This window comes from Suricata suricatta, chromosome 13 (genome assembly GCF_006229205.1).
Source record: "Suricata suricatta isolate VVHF042 chromosome 13, meerkat_22Aug2017_6uvM2_HiC, whole genome shotgun sequence".
In the NCBI taxonomy this organism is placed as follows: domain Eukaryota; kingdom Metazoa; phylum Chordata; class Mammalia; order Carnivora; family Herpestidae; genus Suricata; species Suricata suricatta.
Window position 1 is genome coordinate 53,256,401 of NC_043712.1, and position 7,924 is coordinate 53,264,324.

Below are 7,924 nucleotides of genomic sequence, written 5' to 3' on the forward strand. Positions count from 1 at the left end.
CTGACTAGATGAAAGAAGGAAAATGCTATAGTGACTTCACTTACCCAGGCTCAAGAGTTTTTATTTGTGGGCATTGTCTTTGTCTCCTCTCCCTAAGCAGATACCAAGGTTCTCTGGTGCTTCCTTCCCTTCATCTTCCCTGCACCAATTTCTCAGCATAGCTGCTAAATTGCATGTGACAAAATTCCAAAATAATGGTAATTTGATTGAGATAATAGTTCATTCTTTATGACATAGAAATACAACAGTGGTAGGAGGGTTGTACACATTGGCACCATCATCTGGGATGCAAGCATCTGTCAACGGTACTAATATGTAATGTGTGGCTTTTGTCTTCATGATCCAAGATGGTTGCTGGGCATGAGTCTGCATATCTGTGTTTTACACTGTAGTACTAGGACAAAGCGAGGAAAATAGGGGCAAAAGAAGCTCCCATATAATATTTCCACTGTAATTTAACTACCTGGCCATAACTATTTGCAAAGGAGGTTTAGAAATACAGCTTTTATCCTGGATGGCCATATGATCACAAAATTGTGTGTGTGGGGGCTATTTAGAAAGGAGAGAAAGGAAAAGAAGGTTAGTAATTGGCATTGTCAGTCCAAACTATCTCTGTAATACTTACTAACAAGATCTTGGATTATTTCAATCACTTATAAAGTGTCTCTACTTTTTTTTCCAGAAGTTTAGAATGCCAACGTAATTGTTTTAGAGTGTTTTCTTCATTTCATTCCATAGCTCAAATACTTCATAATTCTCAGTTAATAACTGGATAAAGTCCAATCTCATTAGCCTGAAAGGAAGTGGCATTGTATGATAGAATTTGGCTTACGGGTGGCTGGGTGGCTCAGTCAGCTAAGCATCTGACTTTGGCTCGGGTCATGATCTCACAGTTCGATTCATGAGTTCCAGCCCTGTGTGTTGACAGGGAGGAGCCTGCTTGGGATTCTTTCTCTCCCTCTCTCTCTCCTCCTGTCCTGCTCACATTCTCTCTTTCTCTTTCAAAATAAGTAAGTGAACTTATAAAAAAAGAGAAACCACTGCCACTTCCCCCAAAAAAGAAGAAAGAAAAACACAAGAATTACTACTTCTCGTGATCCCGTGTGTTGGGTGAGTGGGTCCTCTGCTGGCTTCAGCTGAGCTCACACATGCAGTTGTGTTCAGCTGGAGAGATGGCTGGAGATGTCCCCACTCATGTCTGGCAACTGTCTGTTGGCTGTGGTGCCTCAGCTCTCCTCTGTGTGGCCTCTCCTCCTGCAGGAGGCTAGGCCAGCTGCCTTCTATTGTGACCTCAAGGTAATGATTCAATGGACAAAAACCCAAGTGGCAAGGTCTCTTAAGACCTAGCCCAGGGAGTCATGTAATGTTACTTTTGCCACATTTCTGTCACAAGTCCAGTCCTGATTCAAGGGATGAAGAAACAGACTTTATTTCTTTTTGGAAGAAGAGGTAAAGACATCTTGGAAAGGAGAATACTTTCCAGGACACGAAGGTGTTCTCAGTTTTTTATTTTTATATTTATAATGTATATTTATTTTTGAGAGAGAGAAAGAGAGCCAGAGAGAGAGAGAGAGAGAGAGAGAGAGACAGAGACAGAGACAGAGACAGAGAGAGACAGAGAGAGGAAGTAAGAGTAGGGAGAGGGGCAGAGAGAGAGGGAGACACACAATCTGAAGCAGGATCCAGGATCCGAGCTATCAGCACAGAGCCTGACGTGGGGCTCCAACACATGAACCGTGAGAACATGACCTGAACTGAAGTCAGATGCTTAACTGACTGAGCCACCCAGGCGCCCCTCAGTTTTTTATTTTTGCTGTGTCTTTGACAAACCACTTAACATGGCTGAGACTTTGGTTTCCCCATTTGGAAAATAGGTAGTATAACCACCTCTAGAGCACTTTGAGAAGTAAGTGATATCAGGCTTTCAAAGTGCCTTAAGATGCTCAGCCAATACTAATCCTGCCTTCATTCTCCCACTGACTGGGTGAACATCACACTCTTGCTAATCTCCTGATGGTCCCTTGAAACCCCAGTGACGTTTCTGCTGAGTGTTTCAGCTACTTTTTTCACCTGAAACATTTTCCCCCTTCATTCCTTTTTCTTTTAAGAAAAAGCTTTTTTTTTTTTTAAAGTTTATTTATTTGTATTGCGGGGAGGAGAGAGAAGGGAGAGAGATAGAGATAGAGATAGAGATAGAGAGAGAGAGAGAGAGAGAGAGAGAGAGAGAGAGAGAGAGAGGGGGAGAGAGCAGGAATCTCAAGCTGGCAATGTAGAGCCTGATTCTCTGCTCAAAATCATGAACCATGAGATAATGACCTGAGCCAAAATCAAGAGCTGGACGCTTAAGAAACTGAGCCACCCAGGTACCCCTTTCCCCTTCATTTCTTAGTCTATAAAGTGTTATCCACATTTCAGGATATCTAGTCCCATTTCATTCAACCAGACTTCACTTCTTTGGCCACCATGATTTCGTAACCTTCCAAATTCTAGCAGCCTTTTTGATTTATGCTGGTTTTTAGGCATTTGATTATATGGGTTCCTGCAACTTCACATTGCCTTATGGACATATTTAATATTAATACCCTTTACCTTTTCAACTGCATGTCACCAAGTATTCTGTAAGCCCATAAAGGATGGAGAGCGTAGGATGGAATAGTGATATAAAATAAGATGTGAAAGGTAAGTTTTGTGGCCCCAGTTTTAGTCTTAAATGCCAATGAGCTGTAGACATGAGTAAGTCACTTAACTTTTCTGAACCTTAGTTTTAAAATCATTAAAATGGTAACATTCTGGGCCTGGTTGGCAATATTGCGGTAAGATTCAGATAAGATTATACATAGGAACTTTCTTTAAATATTGTGAAATATCACATAAATATTTGGCCTATGGTAATAAATTTAATGAATGTTCATTGACTAAATACTAAATAAATATGAAATGTAGGAAACTAGATCTATTGAGTTTATTTGTTCAGGAACATGGATATTCTTTTAATTTACCCCCAAAAAGGAAACCAGAATACCATGGTTTTGGCAACATCAATTTAATGGGTTCCAGTTGAATGACTCCACCATGTCAAATTATAATTCTAGTTTTCAATACAGTTCAGCAAGAGAGAAAACATGAGCGGAGGTCCAATATTATTCTAAAATAGTTTCTGTTACAAAGTTTCTTTCAGAGGGAACATTTTGGAGGAGATTATTTTGTTTAAGTGTTTTGTAAGTGAAATGGTAATGTGGTTACAATTGAGTTAACCCTTAAACACATCAGGAAGAAACTTGCTTTTGCTCACAGCATTGTAGGATGCTCTCCTATCCAATTTTGTGGGCAAATGCAGTAGATTAAGTCCATCAGAGTAAGGCTAGAATCACAAGATTGTAATGCCTCAGGCTCCATGCAAAACCACCACATGTAGACCAAAAGAGTTGCTTATTTATATTAGTTTTAAGTATTTCCAAAGATAGAAAGCTAAGGATTCTCAGTGTCTATCATATCTATCTTTAAGAAGGTCATCTTGTTGAACACCAAGTCTCACTGCAATGTGAGAATTTTTTTTTTTTCTCATTTTGTCCTAAACGGAGATGGTGAACAGCTGGCCAGTGTCATTTTTATGACAATTTTCATACACTTAAATTCAGTTGATAAGTTGTCTCTCTTATTTTTCTTCATCTCAGCTTTCTTAACCTTCCTAGAGAGGTCCTGTTTTTCTTCCCCAAAATCATTTTTATTACCATTTTCAGGGCTCAGAGAATTCTGGCCTCAAACTGGACAGAAACATCAACTAAGTCTTGGCCAGTATTTGTAATGACATTACTCCTTGTCTTTCCTTTATGACACAGATGGTGATATGTCCTGGTATCATATATTTTATTGTTGAGTCAGATTCATGTCATTGACTATGATATCTTTCTTTCTTTAAAAAAAATGCTTCCTCAATGTTTTTATGTATTTTATTTATGTTTGATTTTTTAAATTATTATGTTTTTATGTATTTTATTTATGTTTGATTTTTTAAATTATTATGTTTATTTATTTTGAAAGAGAGAAAGAGAGAACAGGGGTGGGGCAGAGAGAGAGGGAGGCCCAGAATCTGAAGCAGGCTCCAAGCTTTGAGCTGTCAGCACAGAACTTGATGCTGGGCTTGAATTCACAGACCATGAGATCATGACCTGGCTGAAGTTAGATGCTTAACCGACTGATCCACCCAGGCACCCGGTTTTATGTGTTTTAAAAGTAATGCGCGTTCATTGTTTGATATTTAGAATATATATGCACACAAAAGAAAAAGATAAAAATTGCTCGAAGTCTCTCCATTCAGGGACAGCCCCCCTCCCACCCCCCATTAAGATTCTAGCTTTACAGTGTCCAGGGCAGAAGAGCTTGGCCTTCTCATTCTGCCTGGAAGTGGGGAGTGTTGCCATCTTGCTGCTGGAGTCCTTAATTTCTCCCATGGGAGACTCACTATGATTGATTTAGACAAGCATGGGCCTTGGTAGTGGAAGAATGGACCGACAAGTAATTAGGCATTCTCAGGGGGAAAAAAAGATATTAAATTAAATTCTGCAAATATCAGAAAACTAGTATTACCTCTACTGAGGGAGCTTATAAATATTAAATGTAAGTATGTGTGCATGTGTGTATACTCATATGTATTATATGTACTTCTTGAAATGTGTCTGGAACATAGCAAGAGTTGAATAAATATTAAATACTATTATTTCAGTTGCAGTAACTATTATTCTACTTATTGCCATTATCATCATCTTTGACATCATCATTATTAGATGCTTCCTGCAAGCTGGGCCTGATATGGACCCTGGGACACTAGGGTAGATCCTTGCCCCCCAGCACACCTTGGTTTGGCAAGAGTGACAGAAACAGTTTTATAATTATGATCTCCAGCAGATCTAAAACAGAACAAAAAAACTGCCCAAACAAACAAACAAACAAACAAACCCTTTTAGATCTATTAGCTTCTTAACTTCCTTAAGGTACCCACCTGAAGGCTCAGCTAAGTAGAACACCTCAAGTTTCTTACCTACCCTCTGTTCATTCTCTGACCTTCTACAATAATTTGTCCATTTCAGATTTTATTCTATCACGCATTAATTTACCACCATTGGCCATTTCCAGAAAGTAAAGAAGGTATTCAGGATCTTATGTTTATAGTGCTATTTGTCATCAACTTCTCCACTCCGTCATTCAAAAAGGAGGCTCATCCCTTGTTTACCCACTTTTGATGGCTATCAGAAAATGGTCCCATGACTCCCATGACATTTGCAATATAGCATTTTTTTAAGTGGAAGCTCTTTTAAAAAAATTTTTTTAATGTCTTTTTTTATTTTTGAGAGACAAAGAGAGACAGTGCAAGCAGGGGAGGGTCAGAGAGAGAGGAAGACACAGAATCCGAAGCAAGCTCCAGGCTCTGAGCTAGCTGTCAGCACAAAACCTGATGCGGGGCTCGAACCCACGAACCGTGAGATCATGACCTGAGCCGAAGCCGGAGGCTTAACCGACTGAGCCACCCAGGTACCCCATAATATGGGGTTTTTAATGAACGAATGATCAATCTTGTCAAAGTAGTGAAATAAATTAATTAAGTTTGTTGTCAACTTTAGGACATAATTTGTGTTATTGTCTTTTGATTTGGCGTTCCTCAAATTTCCCTTATGTGACTTGATGGATCCCTTTTTGAGAATTTTCTTCATCTTGAACCATTTCTATAGATGTTTGACAACTTACGTAGATTGATGGAATGGTGTATGGTCTACTCTGTATCCTTCCTCTACTCAGTGAAGTCAGCTATCACATTGCACAACTTAGGAAACTCCATTAATAGAGGGAGGATCTCCATTGTCTGGTAAGTAGTTGAAGAACTGAAATAACGTCCATATTTATTTGATCAGAAACCCCTCTCACTCCCTCTCACTCTTCCTCCATCTCTCTTTCCTTGAGGTGTGTCCGTGTTTGCATGTTTATGTAGAGTGGCTGGTCTGGGAGAGGAGTGGAGATGGGTGGATGGGTGAGCGGTGAATAGATGAGAATTTAAATTCTCTCTCTACAGATACACACACACACACACACACACACACACACACACACACACAATTATCCTATTTGATCTCTACATTGTAGAGCAGATAAAATTTGGACCCCACTTTGCAAGTGACAAAACATGGAGGAGGAGGATTAACTTGTCCGGGTCACACTGCCGCTGAGTGGAAGAACTGAGGCCAAAACCACATTCACTTTACTCCTGGGTAATGCGGCCCCTTTTCCAAGAAGCACAGCCCAAATGTTAGAGAGGGTCCCATCTCCTGTGTCCTCTGGCGTGGAAGCTTGTGCATAGAAGTTGTTCAGAGAACGTCGATGAAATTGTTTAGAAGAAAGAATAAGGGAAAGCGTGTTTTAAGAGATATCCGTTGATGAGGAGTCCTGGGAATTGAGGAATCCAATACCACGAGTGGAAAGTCCAAAGCAATTACATCCGCGAGTGTTAAAAACGTGTTGTGTGCTTTCTTTCTCTGCCGCAGGAGAGGGCTGTTTACATTATGGGTGATTGTTCCGGTCTGGTCTGTACCGAAGAGCTTGTTAAGGGTGACAGACAGGTCTGTTGCACGAATGCACACTCCAAATTAGATGAATGGAGAAATTATGAAGCAATCAAATGGCAAGGCTTTTAGCAGACCACAGTACATTGCCCTTTTTTGCTACCCCTAGGCCTGTTAGCATAAAAGATGCCATAAAGATAAAGTGCACAGTATTATTCAAGTCTCCGAGTTCAACCAACATAGGCGGCTGGCAGTTCGTGGCAACTGTTCTCTGGATTGCTCACAGCCTAGCCTCCCCCCCACGTGGAGTGAGCCCCATGCCTTCTCTCCTGGCCAGGACTGTGTCTGGGGCACTCGTGCGAGTTGGAACGAGGAGAAATACCTGGCTCCTTTTGAACTTCCCTTCCTCCCCTTCCTCCCCTTCTTCACAGCTCTCAGGAAACAGAGGCTGCATGATAAACTTCACATGCCAAGGAGGGGTGAGTGACAGGGTGCCTGGTGTCTAGGTCTCTTGCATTTGCAGGGCGCTGAGGATTCGCAGGCCCAGAGGCAGAGGGTTTGGATACAATGGCAATGGCTTCTCTGCCTCTGGAGAGTAAAGGAAGCTCTTGTTCTCATTAAGCAGGGGCCTCTGAATTAGGGGGAAGACATGAGGGGGGTGGTTGGTCCAAACCTTTCTTCTTAGAGGTGAGACGCAGACATGGGAGGTGGCTTATGTGAGGCTGCCGAGCTTCGTACATTCAGTTCTGTGTGTGCTGTGCCCTCTAGAAGGAATTGGCAGTGGCGGTGGGGGCTGATACATACTTGCATCTCTCTGTATCTTCTCCAACAGGGTAACCCTCCAAGCTCGGTATGTAAAGGGGAAAGCTGCAGAGCCTTGGGCAGAGGACAGAAGAGATATGGGGTGGGAGGTCCTGGAATCCTGCCTTTCCAGCTCCTCTTTGCCCTGTGGTCTTTGAAGATGAGCTTGAGAAGAAATCCCAGGGCTCTGGGGAAAACTTCAGCGGCAGAACATTTGATTTTTTTGTCCTTTTTCTGCTAATCCACTAAAAGTTATTATTTTCCCCCCTGAATCTTCTCATTTTACCCAATTCAAACACATTTCTTATTATTAATGTTGCTTTGGCAGTGTCTGGTGCCACACTTACGGCTGAGCCGCCTTGGCTGACCCCGATCTCGTTATCCTGAACCGACAGGTACAGACAGAGACTCAGAGAGGTTAAGAGGGACAGGAAGTGACAGATCCGGGATCTGACACCAGATCTCTGTGTATGATCCAGAACTCACACTCTTTTTTTGACCCTGATACTTTACTTCCAGCATGGAGGAGTGGTCTGTAGTTTTGAAAGTTGTCTGCTCTGTATCTATAGATG

At 41.5% G+C, this 7,924-nt stretch overlaps 1 long non-coding RNA gene across 2 annotated transcripts; it reads right to left on the reverse strand.

Moving 5' to 3' along the window:
- Window positions 1–201: 201 nt before the first annotated feature.
- On the reverse strand, window positions 202–1,226 carry LOC115276830. 2 transcript variants are annotated; one of them, XR_003902108.1, is made up of 2 exons: window positions 1,089–1,226; window positions 202–549 (listed from the first exon to the last, which is right to left on the reverse strand). It is a non-coding gene; the product is annotated as an uncharacterized LOC115276830 (long non-coding RNA). The 2 variants fall into 2 exon arrangements; XR_003902109.1 differs by having other exon boundaries at window positions 1,086–1,226.
- Between the last annotated feature and the right edge of the window lie 6,698 nt (window positions 1,227–7,924).